The 16,942-nt window shown below is 35.2% G+C and overlaps 1 protein-coding gene and 1 pseudogene across 4 annotated transcripts in view; both read right to left on the bottom strand.

The window, feature by feature from the left end:
- The window catches only part of LAMA2 (laminin subunit alpha 2), a 426,899-nt gene that overhangs the window by 395,153 nt on the left and 14,804 nt on the right, over positions 1 to 16,942 (bottom strand). The gene's annotated exons all lie outside the window — the stretch shown is intronic.
- LOC103061049 (zinc finger matrin-type protein 2 pseudogene) lies at positions 4,075 to 4,776 on the bottom strand (annotated as a pseudogene).

Genomic DNA, 16,942 nt, shown 5'->3' with positions numbered 1-16,942 from the left:
TATCTGATGGTACTTCTCCACTGAGCCTTAGTAATCAGTCTTGAGGGTTGACTGTAGCTAGTTTATCCATGATCTTATGCCTCATATCAGCCGCTGGGCTCTGTAATGGAGGGGGTGGCAGTGACTTTCCAGCTTCAGTTGTTGGCTGAACATCCAGTTGTTCTTCCAGGTCTTCTTGAGTCCGGGATGTAATGTGTAGTTGATCTATTTCAAGTTGTAGGAGCAGCTTTCTCTTCATTATGTTGACATGTTGGGTAGCAAGCTGTTTCTCAGTTAGTATGGATATAGATCTTCTGTCCATCCACAGTTCTCTCATATGTTTCATATATGCCCTCTCATTAGGTCTACTGTTGTACTATCAATTCCAGGTTCTCTTGTCTCATCCATGTATGGTTTGTTCCAGTAGCCCACTTATCGCCAGATTGTCCTGGTTCCCCAACATCTGGCATGGACTTTGTTAATCCAGGTGACATCCGATCCAGCATGACTGTCTGAGTTCATGTCACTCTCATATTTGAGGTAGGCAGGTGAAGCATTAGGGGGTCTTTGCCGAAGGACCCCTATTGGTAAGGTAGGTACCAGTTGGGATTTGAACCCCAGTCTCCTGTGTCAAAGGGTGGTGCTCTAACCACTACACTATCCTATTTGTGTGTATGTATTTAATGTATGTGTGTGTGTGTGTGTGTGTATGTATGTATGTATAATTTTCTTTGAAGTTTTCTTTCTGAAATCTTATACATAAACTAACATAAACAACATGCACAACAGAAAATGTGTGTATGGCATTTTAAAAGCAAACTACAGATACGGGACGGTTGATTCCATACTAGCTAACTTCATTTGGGAAAAATGCCATTTCTACAATGGCAATGTTTGAATGAAAATATAGTAGACTATAAACTATAATGCAGATTTAAACCACATAAACAGTACAATCATCGGATTCACCAGTTTGGTTTACCAATACTTCAAAAACATTGTATAAATGAAAACTATTTTTCAGTTTTCATAATTTAAATGAAAACATTCTTAATTACTTAACCACAAATAATGCAAGCTTCCTAAACTAAGCCTTGTTCAGTTTCTTTATATATAATTTAAAAACCAATATTTTGATAGCGGTAGTAAAGACACTCTAAATTCAGGCATGAATTTATGATCTTTTTAACCTTGGAACAGAAACTATGATTTTTCATATGTACAAAGCATGTCCAAAACAGATTGTGTTATAAAAAAACTATCAAAATATTATACTGGAAGTATATTAAGCATAATTCTTTAATTGTAACACCAAGATGATGTATCTTGCTACTTCGGTATACCTGTTCAAACTTTTTGAACTTTATACCTGTTCAGAAAGCTGTTTATTATATCGTTTGAAGATTTCAGGAAAAATAATCTCGCATTGTTTTTGGCTCAGCTCCAGCACAAATGTTTAGTACTGGAGCAACTGGCAGCTTAAATTCATCTAGTTTGGCTCAGCAGAGGCTGTTTTGGGCTGTAAGTTTTCTTGACTTAAGCAACCATCTGGAAATAATTGCATGAAGAATTGAAGCAGTTGAAAAGACATGTCTACTGATTATTCTACACTGTCAATGTAAGAAACAACAATCCAAGGCTAAGATGATAAACCTAATTTTATCAACTTCTCAAGTACTGTTAATTTAACCTGACATTGCCTCACAGCATTAACATGTGCTGGCAATATTGAAGGAACATTTATGATCTAATTATACAACTTGGCTTGCAGACACAGGTGGGGGCTTTTGTTGTGTCTGTATTGCTCATTACTAGTCTGGACTTAACCAATATAATTTTGATTTCATTAAGCATATTCATTACAAAACTATTCATTAAAAAAGCTAACAAAATAATAATTATAAAAATCTTTTTGCAAGGCCTTCCAAGCCAAGTCTTCTTGGAATGGCAGATACTGCAGATGTTCACACAATGTAAGATTAAAGTCTAGAGCTGTGTAAAAATCCAGATTTAAAGCACAAAATGTGATTTGAAACATGCATCACTGTGCATGTAGTATCTATCAAGACTACCTTTAAAAATCTTCTCTTTTTGTAGATTCATGCAACAGGAAAAGGTACTTGGTTTAAGATGTTCTAAGCAAATAGCATGTAAATCCTCATCACATTTTGCTCTTTGAATCCAGATCACCACATAGCCCTATTAAAATTTGGCACTGTACTATAAAATAGCAATCTGGAAGACTACCATTTAAAGATTTGGGCTAGATAAATTTTCACTTAATGTCAGATGAAATTAAGATTCTCAGTTTAAAGTGGTGTCTAAACATGGACATGAATAATGTTTAGAGATATTATTTCAAAAAAGGATATTGCCTTTCTTTATTAGTCTCTTCCTGTTCAAACAATGCCTTACGCAATACAATAGTTTGTCCATTTTCAATTGACAACTATATAGAAGTTGACATTGTCCCTTCAGGCAATATTGAGCATGAACAGAAGACTACCTGAGGTAGCTTAGTAAGCTAACAGGTTCTAATAATTTATATCATGCAGGACAATAACCATTATGTGAAACCTGCATTTCTGATACTAACACTGGTTCAGAGCAGAAAAAATGCAGTAAAGGAACCAAAGTCTGGGAATGATAATGCAAAAGTGATAGAATCACCACATACAAAAAAATTAAAATGGGTGGTGGGACAAAATTGATAATGAATTAATTGAATGTTAATAGAATTATTTTTAATACAGTAATCATACTCCTGTCAAATCTCAATTGGTTAATTAGAACAGAGATGAACAATGATTAAACATGACAGAATATGAATTCAGGAACAACCTTTGTAAAGAAGTATTTTTCTTAGAAATATGTTCTCTTTCTGAGACATTTGGCAGGACTCAGTGTAATTATGGACTTTCTGGGATTTTACTGTTGTAAAATCTTTTCTTTATACCCTATTTTTTCCTTTGGATTTCTTTTTCTTTATTCTTGTTCAAAATAAATACATTGTAAAAAAGAAGCACATTCCAAATGTCCCGTCTCTGCTGAGCAGTTGCACAGAAGTTATTCGGCAGCTCTTCACTTGAATCAGGACCTAGCAAAAGAGAACCTTGAAGAAAATATATGATGAGGTATTAACTGAGCCTGAGCCTGACACTTTAGGATCACCTTAATAAGAAGTTGTTTAAAAGCCTTAGACAACTCTGTTCTAGTATACTATATATCCTGGATACAAATATAATTATTAAAGGATGTTTTATAAAATATGTTTAATTTAGAATTGACTCCAGCCAACAATCGAAAAACTCAGTCTGTTTCACTCATTTACTCTTTACTTCAAGGAAAAGATCAACTGGGGTAATCAAAGGTGAACATTCATTCCATTATCACATATAGACAAGCCACCATGCTAGTACCAGCTTGCATCTTGAGCAGATTTAAAGTACATTTATTTCATTTCTAAACATAGGAGCCTGAACAATGAAACAATGCAGATGGAAAAACTAGCAACTGAAATATTTCCCTTAATCATCACAAAACAATTATCTCAAAAAGCTAATTTTGATAGGAGCAGAATGTGGAATTATCAAAATAGGAACCCACTAGGATTTGGAGTTTTCATTTTGCATTGTTCTTATTAATAGCGCAGAACATAAAGTGGCAAAATACAGAAATCTTAAAAAATAGCCACAAGATGAATAAGATACAAATTTTAAAATAGAATGAGAACATTAAAAAGCAGTTATAAGCTTCTTTTCTTTCCTAATAAAAATTATCTTGTATATGAGTCTCTAGGGCTCTCTAAGTTTTCATTCTGTAAAATATATTGTAGATATGTTAGTATCAGGTAGCAGCTTTAACTAGCAACTTCTGAACTATTCTGTATCTTTCTAGAAAGGATTATCTAACTTCTGAGTTAGATCATCAGAGAGGGCACTAATCCAGTTGCATATATATAGCAGCAAATCAGTTAGCTCTTAGTGATCTTGAGTTGTTTTTTCCTTGATCAGTATTACTAATTCACAGAATTTTTAAAATCTTATATTTAGAATTACCACCATATAGGTAAATGTGGTGCTACTTTTGCAGACAGGAAGATTCTCGTGATGGCAGGGCAAAACCAGCCCCATACACGAAGTGTAGAATTATCTCCCAACTTCCATCAGGTTATTTAACTAAAAATTCTTTGCAAACCCTTCCTAGGGTTTTGAAGCATCGCCAGGACAGAAACAGTAGTCATCCAGAGGACAATTTGTGGCTTATCAGTGGCTTTTCTTGGTTATCCCAAAACCAGAAAAACCCATTACAGTTGCCATTTTATCCTCCTCTTCAACCATCAAGCCTTCTTCTCGACTCCTTTTCTTTTCCCTGTTTTTCCTTTTTATAGCATTGGCATTTTCTTCCTCTTCTCTGAGCTTCTTCATCTTGTCTCAAAGTCATAATTCTTTTCCTCCATTTTTTTCTTGTTCATCTCAAAGTGTTTTATTAGATCCAGAGTGGAATGTTCCACTCTCATGGCCATACCCAAGTTCCTCTATTTTTTTGCCATTAACCTTCCACTACACAGTCACAGACATTACAATAATTTCCTCCTATCTCAGACTGAGTAGTAGTTTTGGTAATAACAATGTTTTTTTTCCCCCCAGTTTGGATTCCAGGTCCACTTTGATTCTTGATGCATAGAAGCTCACACCGTACTGATTTGCCATCATTCTTCTATCTTCCCTCTGTAAGCTGTTTCTGTGCAAGCTTCTTATATTCATCTTTGTTCCATTTTTGGCAGAGGTCTAGGTATTTAGTTCAGTTTTACCTCTGAAGTATCTGGAAAGCATCTCAATAATATACACAATTAGCAGGCTATCTGGATTGTGTCCTCCAGAAAATTATCTAGATAAAAGTAGACATTTGGAAATACTTTAATTTACTGAACATTGCCCTTTTATTTTAAGCATTTTAAGCTTCGTGTAAGGCCTTGGAAAAGATATTCAAAGGACATGACGTGTCTATACCTACAAAGATCAAAAATGTGCAGGCAATGATTTTCTTTGTGACTCCATGGAAGTGAAAGCTGGACTTTGAAGAAGCAGGACAGAAACAGTATTGGTGCTTTTGAAATTTGCTGTTGGAGAAGACTTTTAAGACTAAGACTTTTAAGACTTAAGACATGGATGGCCAAGAAAACAATCAAAAGAACAAAAAAATGCTCCTAGAACAAATTAATCCAGAGTTCTCACTCAAGGCACAAATGACCAGGCTCAAATTATTATATTTTGGACACATTATGTCAAGACCCAGCTTTCTTGAAAAGTCCATGATGCTGGGAAAGGTGCAAGGAAAGAGAAGAAGAGGATGATAGTGGCAAGAGGAATGGACTAAACTATAGTAGTGATGTGTGCACCACTGGAAGACCAGAAGGGCCAGACTGAGGATAGATCATCCTGGACAAGGTCTATCTATGCGGTTGCTAAGAATCAGCACCAACTTGATGGGACATAATCAACCAAGTTATTATTATTAATAATAAGTTATTATTAGAGTGGAAAAGTGGTGTCAAAAATACAATAAATAATACATTTGAATATGATTCATAATAATCCATTTCAACATATTTCAATTCCTTCCACACATAAACAACATTTGATACTGTCTTTCCTGTCCTTATGATACTTTAGAAAGCCAAGCCTAGTAACTCCATAAATTAACAGGGTCATCTTCTACTCCAGGTACTGCAACAAGTTTCCTCTGAAACTGCATTTTTTTCTGGAACTGCAGGATACTTCAGCTTCCCTCTAGCAGGAATTCCTACCTTCATCTACTACCTGCTGCTGGGGTTCCCACCTCCTACCCCCAGAAGCCATGGTGCTTTAGCATCTTCCAGCCACTAAATGTAGGAACAGTTTTGTTGTTTCCCCAAAAGTGGCTAGTTGCTTCTTGTTCTTCTTTTGCTATAAAAGACTAATCTGGCAAAGTGAAAAGCCGAGATGAGAACAGGGTGCTAGCTGCCTCCTGTTTCTGGTTCAGATGCACTGGTAGCTGGAGGAGCACTGACCAGTTCAAGCAGACTTTACTGATCTTCCTGTGGAAGAGTGAAAATGTTGCTATCAGTTTGGCTGGTGAAGCTGATGGTACAGAAGGTAATGGTGAAAATGCCCCTTGAACCACTTGAGCAAAGAATGCCATTTATTTCATTTTTGCATGACATAAAAGGATTTTTATTAATCCAGGACTGCAGGGATTTTGGAAAGTGGAAGATTCCCTGAGCTACTGAAGAGGTTATATATAGGACAAATCTTTCTGAAAGCATAAATGTAAGATTTTATGTTGCCATTGTGAATATACCAAAAAAACAGAAAATAAAAATAAAGCACAGCAGCATTCCTTGTTGGATTATTCACAGTTATTCCAAAATTGGCTTTAAAAAATTGCGAACAGGTGCTACATTTCTGCCCATGCACTCCAGAGCACCTTGCTGAAATGTTGACAATAGGGCATTAAACAGCCCTATTCTTTACTTATGTGGGAATCAAATGCTAAGCATTTTAGGCTCAGGAATACAAAGAGGTCTATGATTTTTGTTTCAGAGACTGGCTACCGTATGTATAACAAAGGACAAAACAATGTTATGCAATATATTAAACCAGGATTGCAGCATGGAAAAAAGGACCAGCATGAGAAGCAATTACAAGCTAGTCAGTTGTTTGAACAAGGACAATGATGAGAATGCCTCATATTATACACAGTTGTAAACTGTTCAATCTCCTTCTGTGAAGTTGAAAATAATTGGAGTGTTTTGTATGTCTTTAGTTAAGAGAGAGCTTCTCTTGTCTCGTCTCGTCTCATCTTTGGCAGCAAATTTCTGTGAAATAATATTGCATGCAAAGTTCTGGATAGCCAATAATAAAATAGGAGAAAGTGCCACTAGAAAATATACTGAAATAAACTATAATATTCTCCAGCCTTAAAGACTTGGTGTCATTACTGAAAATGTTTGGAAAATTTTGTACACTAGTGATGTATGTACTTGTATTATTTTCTTACCTTTTACAAACTCCAGCTATGCTAAGTGACAGCCATAGCTCAAAGATTATTTCTGACTGCTGCAAAGTTACCATATTCACACTTATAAATATACCCTTGGAAGCCGAAACTGTTATGTTGCATTATGCTTTTCCTTCGTATTCCTTAAATCATATTATTAAAGAACTGCAGCTTGCCAATATTAAATACATCCAAGGCCAAGAGACAGATCTAGGCATCTTTCTTTGGGAGTTCAAGGGTAGTAACAGCTGCTTTTTAGCATTTTACTCTCAAGATGTTTAGCAGTATTGTGAGTTGTGAATCTTTTTTTTTTTTTTACATTTAGACCTAGAAACTAACATGAGAAAACATGTACATCTGTAATCTGAAAATGCATCCCAATTGCCTGGGTTTCACCCATCACATGCATCTTCTTTAGAAAACAATATATATAGTTTGTAAATATAATTTGATCCTTTTGCTGTAATATAAAACTTGAGCTAAGGTTATATTTCTTTACTAATGGAAATCCTCCAGAAAATATTATACTGCCTGAAATTGGTACAGTAGGTATATTATTTAGTATGTTTATTGACTTAGTAAAGAAAACTAAAAAAAAATAAAATTAAATTAAAGAAGTAACTGGTTAATTAGAATAGCATATTCAATCTAATTCAATGCTTTATTCAGAATTTATTTTTATTGTATTTTTCAATTTCTCAATATTTAAATATCTAATAGTTCAAATAATAATTTCCATAGTTTAATACACTGTCCCTTACATCATTTAGACCACATTTAAGAAGATAACAACTATGCAAATGGATAACAAAGCGTTTCTGAAGAGCTCTGTAGATGAATTATGAGCTTCCTACAAATATTGAACAGAGAAAAAAACATTCAATTTTACTAATATTTTCATATAATTTAATTGCCAATTGAACTTGTGTCATACTTGTAAAACAATTCTAAATAATTCTCTTTGGTTAGAATGTTAGCTTGAAATCGAATGCTATTTTTGCACAAAACACTTATATTTAGATTGAATTAAACATGATATTTACATATTCAAAAAGTTCAGTGGACAAATTTTTTTTCAAAACCATATTAGACTTTAAAGCTATGAGATCTGAAGAACTAGTAAAAGTGTATCAAAAACAATCTGTCCCTTCAAATATATTCCTGGGTTTTTTGTTTTTATTTTTTCCCTTCCTAGCATTTCCCACAGGTGCAGGCTCCACTTTTTTTGGATGGGTTAAAAAAAAAAAAATTCCAGAAAATAGTCCTGTGCTGTTATTTTTTATTCTATCCCAGGTGTTCTTGTTTTGTACTTATGTGTACAATTTTAACTCCACTTAGATAATATTTAAAAGAGAAATTTGCTTTACATGAAAAATGTCAATAGTAATTTGTTTTCCAAAAAAGACATACCCTATGAAAGAAACAATAAGTCAATCAGAAGAAGTACCATGTTTTATAAACTATTTTTAATGAAACAGCTATAATTATAGTCAACATACTGAACATTAAGACTGAAGTCAAATACTAATAGGTCACTAAAATATAATCAGCTTTTTTACTTCAATATATTTCAATAGTAGTAAGTACAGACCTGCTGTGAAACTTCAGTTAAAGTGTATTTCTCTGCAGGTAACCTTCACAGCATTGGAATATGACAGACATTTAGGCTCCAGCATTAATATATACTAGTTCCACTTAAATTGTACATGTCCATGGGAAGTATTCACTAAAATAGCACAATGAACGAGGAACACCAGAATACTGGAAATAACTTAAGCCTGAAACTGGTTGTATATTAGTTCATGGCCCAACTGGCCCCATTAAACATTTATCTGGCCACATGGCAGCCACTTTGCTATAAGTTTGATTCTGCTGGAGATGATACTGGTGTGGTTTCAGCCTTTCTATGCATGTATAACCCTGGCTGTTCTCTCCATATACTAGTGGAACAGTGCAATTGTTTGTAAAATGTCTGCACTCAGCCAAAATATGACGTGTTTGCAATGTTACTATACTCTTCTAAGCCAAAAACATGGTTACAGTATTGCCATTTGGTAAGGTGCAGGTAGTCCTTGCCTAAAGACCACAATTGGGACTGGAAACGTGGTCATTGAGCGAGATGTCCATGTGACTGCTTCACTCAATGATTGCAATCTGGGCACTCCTGGTTGCAGTCATTAAGCGATCTCCCAGGTTATTAAGGTGGCGGAGCTGTTTCGCTCCATCCTCTTTTCCCTCCCCCCTTTCAGCAGTGAATAGAGCACCTGAAGATTTGAGGTCTGTGCCTTCCCACTGCTGAAAGGGGAGGGGAAACCTCACAGTAGTGTGGAGGCAGGGACCTCAAATCCTGAAGATTTGAGCTCCGAAACTGCCCACCGCTGTGTCCCTTCTGCTTGCAACCTTCCCTGGCAGCTTCCAATGGGGAAGCCAGCAGAGAAGATTGCAAATGGCAATCACATGATTGCGGGGCGCTTGGCAACTGGTCATAAATGCAAGCCAGTTGTCAAGCACCCAAAATGAGGCCATGCGACTACAGGGAGGCAGGGCAGTATGAAGTTTTATGATGGCCAGAAGTGCTTTATGGGCCATAAAGCACTCTTTCTGAGGCCGTTGTAATTTTGAACCATCATTAAACAAATGGTCGTTAAGCAAGGATTACTTGTACCAGATCTGGACTGCAAAAATCTGGGCAGCCACTAGTTGACAGCCGAAAGTTACAGAAAAATCTAACTCTTTGATCTCATCTATAGCCATTTGGATGTTTGCAGTCCATATCTGATATTCCTATTATTTTGTGCTATGGCTTTTTAAAATAAAGTTTTAATAATAAGTAAAATATAGAAATTTGCCAGATTTCAAAACAAAGACTGGGTTTTACAATGTTTTATTCCACTAGTTAACAGTATAACATTAATATAAAAATGGCCACAAATGTGGGTGATTTAGTTGGGAGCACACATTAAGAGCCAGATTAATAATTAATGTCTTCCCCAACAAGATAATGGTGGTGGCGGCGGCTTTTAATATAGCTATTTCTTCAGCACACCTGAGATAACAACAACTGAAAGGGGAGCTGAAATCTGGCAAGTCACAATAAATAACTGGTGGGTTACATGGGACTTAATGAGTAGCAAGCTATGCAAGGCTGATTATGTTTGCTTGTATATAAAATAATTGTTCTGATGATCAGTAGTAAATTTAGCATTCAGTGTTGATTTTACAAAAGCACTAGAAAATGTGATTCGCTTTAATTCTGTAGTGCTTATCTTTAAACAAAGGTGTCACCTCAGCAGTATATCAATGTCAACTAAAAAAAAAAGATTCTTGAAAAAAGAACCTTTCAATTTTAACTTCAGATATTAGCACTGAAAGGAGTATAAACCTTTGCTATTAAGAACTGCTACTTTATCAGTCATTCAGACTACATTAATCATTATGATTAATCGTGATTAAACAATGCTTCAGTTCTGTCAAAATATTAAAATTCTGATTCATCATACCATTTTACTGGGCTTAATACTTATATTGTCCCTATACTATTCAGAGCAGCAATCTTAGGAACACCAGCTGAAGTTTTAAGGAAGAAAGCAAAGCTGCTTTTCATTCATGACACTGGAATTTGAACATCTTCCTTTTTGGCTAACTGGATTAGGAAAAAGAACAAGATAATCTCAAAGGAAAATGTGTACTTTTCTACAGTCTTGTTTTGGTATTCCTTTAAGTTCAGTTAAGGCAACCAGGTTTGTTCCAAATTAAGTTTAGCCATCTTGTTGAGGAGGCGGGTATGAACCACACCTATTCTCAAAAGATATCCAAGGTTACAGCTGTTGCCACTTTATTTCAAAACAAGGTTCATAAACAGGTTATACAAATACAATAAAATTTTGGTGCCAAAGCACCTGCACCCCCAAAAAACAAAACAAATGAAAAGCCCTGGCAATTAAACTAATATAATTTATACAAACTATTTATTACAGTTAAATTATCCTTCTCACATACATAAGCAGATTGCTGCTGCTTCAGAAATTGAAGACAATAATAATTTCATCACACCTTTTTTAGTAGACTTCTTCCATAATTTTGTTCAAAGCATATTTTTAAATAACTAATATGATCTGTACTTCCCAGAATGGCTAGATGGAATTCCAAAGAATAAACTTAAATTAATTGCAGCGCAGTTCCCAGAGCTCAAAGAAAGGTGGTAGAATGCATATACCAAGGCATATCATTATTTAAAACCGCATATTTTAAGAAAATGTATTTAGAAGTTTATAGTTTGTGGGGAAAAAAAAGATTGAAAAGCATGGTTAAATCAGATTTTTGTGTAGTTGTTTATTGTTGTTGTTTTAAATATAGATCAATATTAACTAGAATTAAGTGGTCATACAATTTAACCAATGGTAAGCACAGAGAGTGATTCAATTACCTTTGTTCACACAACATATAAAGTCACAATTCACAGGGTCATGATGTTTCCAGTCTCTAGAAATAGAACTAGGTGGCAGGTGTAGTTTACCCAGTCAGAAATAATGTAATTTTTTCTAAATTTATTTTGGGAATAAATAAAAATAGTTTCCAATCTCATTGCCACCAACCCCCGAACGTGAGTCCTTATACTGATGTTACCTTCTCTCTCTCTCTCTCTCATTCTCTCTTTTTCTTGGTAGCATAATCATCTCAGGTATTCAGCAGGTGTTCTATTTCGTCTTCCATTTAGTCAGAACACCAGCTATTTATAGGCAATTAAAACTTTTTTTTAACAACAACACAGTATGAACAGATAACATGGGATATTAGTTGTTTCTGTTTAAAGGAACAAAACTCTATGTTTAAGTACAGAATGACAGTTCCCTTTATCAGAAAAGCCACCACAGTCTTTGCCTTTTTTTCCCCCATCAGTAGGAAGAAAAAGTGGAACTGATCCAGCAGTAGCCTCTCCACTATCATATCCTGTTTTGTACATCCTGCATGTACATGGAATTATTTCTAGCCATGTAGAGTTTGTTGAAATCATTAGTCTCTTTTTATCTCATGTGTGGAGATTCTACCAAATTAGGCTATTCTGTGTCCATATTTTTATTTCAGTGAAAATAAGTGGTAACATGCCAACAATCACAAAGACTGCTAGAACATTGGCTGAAGGGAAAGAAGACTTGTTAGCTACAACCAGCAGCAATTTATTTTATTGTCTGAGGCCCAGCATATGAATTCAGGCTACACCATCAGATTTTAGACTAGATGCTGGGTGATTAATTTATAGTATAGTGTGTTATGCAAAATCAGAAAATTGTTGGTCTTTTGTTGTCCATCTGCTTTTCAACCTTTGAAATTTACTTCCATCACATAGTACAGTAGCCTCTGAAGGAAGAACAGATTTCACCTACAGATGCAGCCTCTTTGGGGACTGTTGCCTGAATTCAAGGGTAACTACAAATCACACTTAGGCAAACAAACTACAGTTTGATATATGGCTTGACATTGCTGAAAACAATAGGTTGTTTTAGTTACTTTCATTTGACATTTTGGTTTCACACTGGCTTTCTTGCTTGCTTTTGGCATAGCATGATGTGTTAACCCAATGGCTGGTTTAGCATAATGTGCAAACTAGAGCATTAATAAACCACAATTTAAAATCCTGGCTCAGCATTAAACATAATCAGTTCATTGCTTGACCTCATAAACAACAGGAAAATATTTTGGACAATAAATTTACATTTGTTATACTTAATTGTGTTTAAATCCATGATTTTTGGGATAATATTTTGATTTCTACAGTTTGGGTTTTCCCCTGACTATGGAATGGAAACAATTTTTCTATCCTCAATAGAAGACTGTCAAAGGAAATTATCTTACTGGTTCTGCTGGACATTTCAGTTGTTTTTAACCATGTTAACCATGGTATTTTGCTATTTTACTAAGAATTTTGAGTTGTCAGATTAGGGCAATTTATAAAGCTTGTAAAGTATATAAAGTAACAAACATCTCACTATGTTTCAGTGAAAGTTCTCCAACAAATTTGCTTATTTTTATCCAATAATTGAAGCCAATTATTGGAGAAGCTATATCATGACCATAGAATTTGTTTTCAAAAAAAATTCATAACTGGAATTTAATTAGTAGTTTGAAAATGATTGATGCTTTTCAAAGTGGTTTGCAATGTAAATAAAATACATAACTTTGATAAATTGTACTAGCCACTTGAAAGAAAATAACAACAAAGAAACAGAATTCTTCCTCAATGAAAGGATTCCACAAGATTCATCACAAAAGCCATACTTCTTTTGATAGCCAATTGAAAATAGACTATAAAGCAATATATCTGTAATCTAAGTAGATAAATATGGTGTTAATAATAAGATTTATTTTACTTTTTAATTTTAGATGTGTTAGGAGTTACTGGATTTGTTTGTAGCTCTTCATACAGTAATTGGTTTACCTCTGAACTACAGCTGGCAGCTTCTTAATAAAGGATGTTGAGGATCTCAAACTAGGGATGCAGAATGTATTGCGAGAAGATCACATGCAGTACACTATGCTAAAATATGCACCCTCAGAATCCATCCACAAGCTGCAGATCATTAACTGTGATGTTAATGTGATAGAAAAAGAAAGTTATTAAATACATGGAAAATCACTGTGTTAACTGTGTATCACTCATTTACATCAAATTAAATTTACAATTCTGGCCTGCTCACTTGTTGGGAGTGCAGGTTTTGGCACACCATTTCAAGACTAATCTCCTCAAAAGACTGATTCTGGTCAGAAAAGCCTGAGTTACCAATTCCAGCTGAACCTGACCCAAACCACAAAGTCCTCTGGGCTGGTCCAATATTTAGTATTTTTGTGTAGTGTATGCTGACATATTTTCCCCTACAACAACAACCCTGTGGAAAATGTTGAACTGAAAGAGTACGTGGTCCAAAGATACCCAGTACATTTCATAGCTGAAGGAGGCCTAGAACCTAGGTGTCTCTACTCCTAGTCCAATACCTTAACCACTACCTTACACTGGTTCTTATTCTTGGTTGTTCTTTGGTTCTGGTTTGGTATTGCTGGTTTGTCCTCCAGCTCCCCTTTTTCTTGGACTCCTGACTTGCTCTTCAGCCCTGAATTCTGTCTTGCTCCTTAACTTGGCCTTGTTTGCCATGTGTCTGAACTACTCTTCAGCTCTATTCCCATAGCTTCCAACTCATTTCAGACTGCCAAGCCCTCATTATTATAAATATGTAAATATTGCAGAAAAAGAGGAGCTAGAATGTTCACTTGGTAACTAGGCAATGAAGTTCTTCCCCGCTTCTGCTCTCTTCCACAACTGTAACTTCTGCTACAATGGGGCTATTCTTCTCTTGCCGCTTGTCAGTCAATCCTTTGGTTCTAATCTTAAACATGTATTTGTATTGTGTGAATATATCAAACAAACATTATACATAAAAGTTGACACAGTTTCAGTCTCTTCATTGTGTAATAGTACTGCTGTCAATACTCACATGAACACCTGTTTTGTTATTCCCAGACTTTAAACAGTGAAAGCAAAACGGTTTTCGTAATAGTTAAATATGAAGTAGCACAATATGTTTTTATAATTAATGATTATTGCTTATATTGTTCATCCTATTTTTTTAACCAGGATGAGAATAGAAGTTTAAAAGGAGAATGTGATTATTACTGGGTAGAACTGTAGCCACAAATATGTTAATATGGGGGGGGGTGATAGTATCATCCTAAGGGAGAACCTTTGAAGTGATTGCCCATTTGGAAGTTTGTCCTAGTGCAGTATTTGTACACCCAGTCACAGCAGAGAAGTAATATTAACTGCAAGCAGCTATGTATGGTAAATTTGTTTTTCATCTAAAACTAAAGCCTATGTAATGCAACATTCCAACAGAAGGAAAAAGTCCTGTACTTCTCTTGCCCCCCCCCTTTTTTTTTTTTGGTGCAGTTACATTTAAGAACAAATCACAGCACTAACAGGAACTAAAAGAGAGTTGTAATAATGGAAGTTGATTTTGGACACCCATTTATTATTCTCTGGCATATCAGCAATGCTACAGGAAACTATTTTACAGATGAGAACGCATGGTGCTCAAAGACTTGTAATGTTATCAGATTTCCAGTATCTCATGAACAGTTTTCTCTTACCAAGATGTGTGAGCAGTAATGAAATCCAGATGTATATCTAGGACACTTGTACAATTATTTAGTTTATAATTTCCTGGACAGATTTTATGAGCTGAAATTTACAATTTGTTTCTAAGCTTAAAAGAACATCATGCCCCTGAGGAATGACTCATAGGTTTTGTGTCATTCACTTCTTCATTTCCTTTTTCAAGGCTTAATATTACTGTTAAGACAACAACACAGGACCGATAATTAGACCTATAAATATGTGTCCAATAACAATCAGGATTCTTTCCCCATTGGCATATAATGCCAGATGAGGGAGGCATGGGGAAAAATGAATTGATACTGCAATGCTTAGGGAATTATTAAAGTTTTATACCTTTACTGAGATCCTACAGAGCATTTAACATTCTTTTTCCACCTAAACCCTGGCAAAATTACTCTTGATGGGTTGAATTAAGGCCTGCTGGATTTTTAAACAAAATGGCTTCTATAATTCATGAAGGTATGTGAGGTGCAGGAGAGACTCCCTTTCTCTTTTTTTATTGCTTCCATGGGTAGCAAAAGAAAAAGATAATATTCACTGACTTCTTCAACACCAAAAGTCTCCATATGACACTTTTCACAATATTTAGTGATAAAAGCAGGCACATGAGAATTGCAAATTTAGAAAATACTGTCTCCTTTTGTACTCCAAGTAGAGAATTTTCTATGTAACTCTGGATCCAAACCAGAATTGTTTATTACTAGAAAGAATCAAGTGTAAAAATTTTCTATATAATATATATAGTATTGTGCCCAAACCTGCTCCATACAAAATGTCAGTCATCTTCAGTCAAATCTGTAACTTTCATTTCATTTATGTAACTTCAGTAACCAAGAGATCCATTGTTGGCATTCAGAAAGCAATGAGATTAGGGTAGCACAAAGCAACAGCACCAAGGCCAATATTGTAAATCAAAATATGCTTTACCTGTCACCATTATGACACAGTTCTGTGAAAAAAACAAACACTTGTTTCCTTTCAGATTAGCTGAATTTTTCTTTATCTTTGCCAATAAATGTTACCAGAGGTTCACGTGGGTCCTGCTAATATATAAAGAGGTACTGAAAGAACAAATAAAGCCACCATTTGATTCTTTTCTCATTTATTTCATAAACAAAATTATCCAACATGAGATGTGCTAGTGTGAGAAACGAAATGGTTCCCTAGATTCAGTAACTGGTTGTACCACTTTAAGCTTCAATAACTGCAACCAAACATATCCTGCAATTGGTGATCCATCTCTCCTATCACCGTATAGGAATACTAGCCCATTTTTTCATGGTGCACTACTTCCACTCAGTAAGTTATATACTATAGCATTAATTGCTTGTTTCAGATCCTTCAGTAGATCCTAGTACTTCATTAGGGTTTAGGTGTGACCTTTGATTTAGCCATTCCAAAATACTGAATTTGTACTTCATCCATTCTCTCAGAGGGTTGCTTGAATATTTAATATTGTCTTGATGCACGTCAGCTGATAACCTGCTATTTATTCTCTGACAGAATTCTCTGATACAAATGTGAGAAAAATGAATCTTTGGGTGAAAAAGACAAGTTTTTAGAGACCTCAGATGAATGGGATCGCCTTAATAAGATTGAAACATAAAGGCATGTGGAAGCATCCTTGAAGCTGATGTGAACCAGGCCGGTTGTAAACTCCTTATCACAAATATTCCCATAGCAACCTAGGCATCTGCCCTGAGGGAGGATGCCTTCTTCCTGGCATTTGGCACCTTGAACTAATTTGTGTCTTCT

The sequence above is a fragment of the Python bivittatus genome, unplaced genomic scaffold (genome assembly GCF_059951505.1).
Source record: "Python bivittatus isolate LINGU-HERP-01145 unplaced genomic scaffold, Pbiv_v1 ctg000020_np1212, whole genome shotgun sequence".
NCBI classification, from domain to species: Eukaryota; Metazoa; Chordata; class Lepidosauria; order Squamata; family Pythonidae; genus Python; species Python bivittatus.
This window is presented reverse-complemented; position numbering and strand designations above follow the sequence as displayed.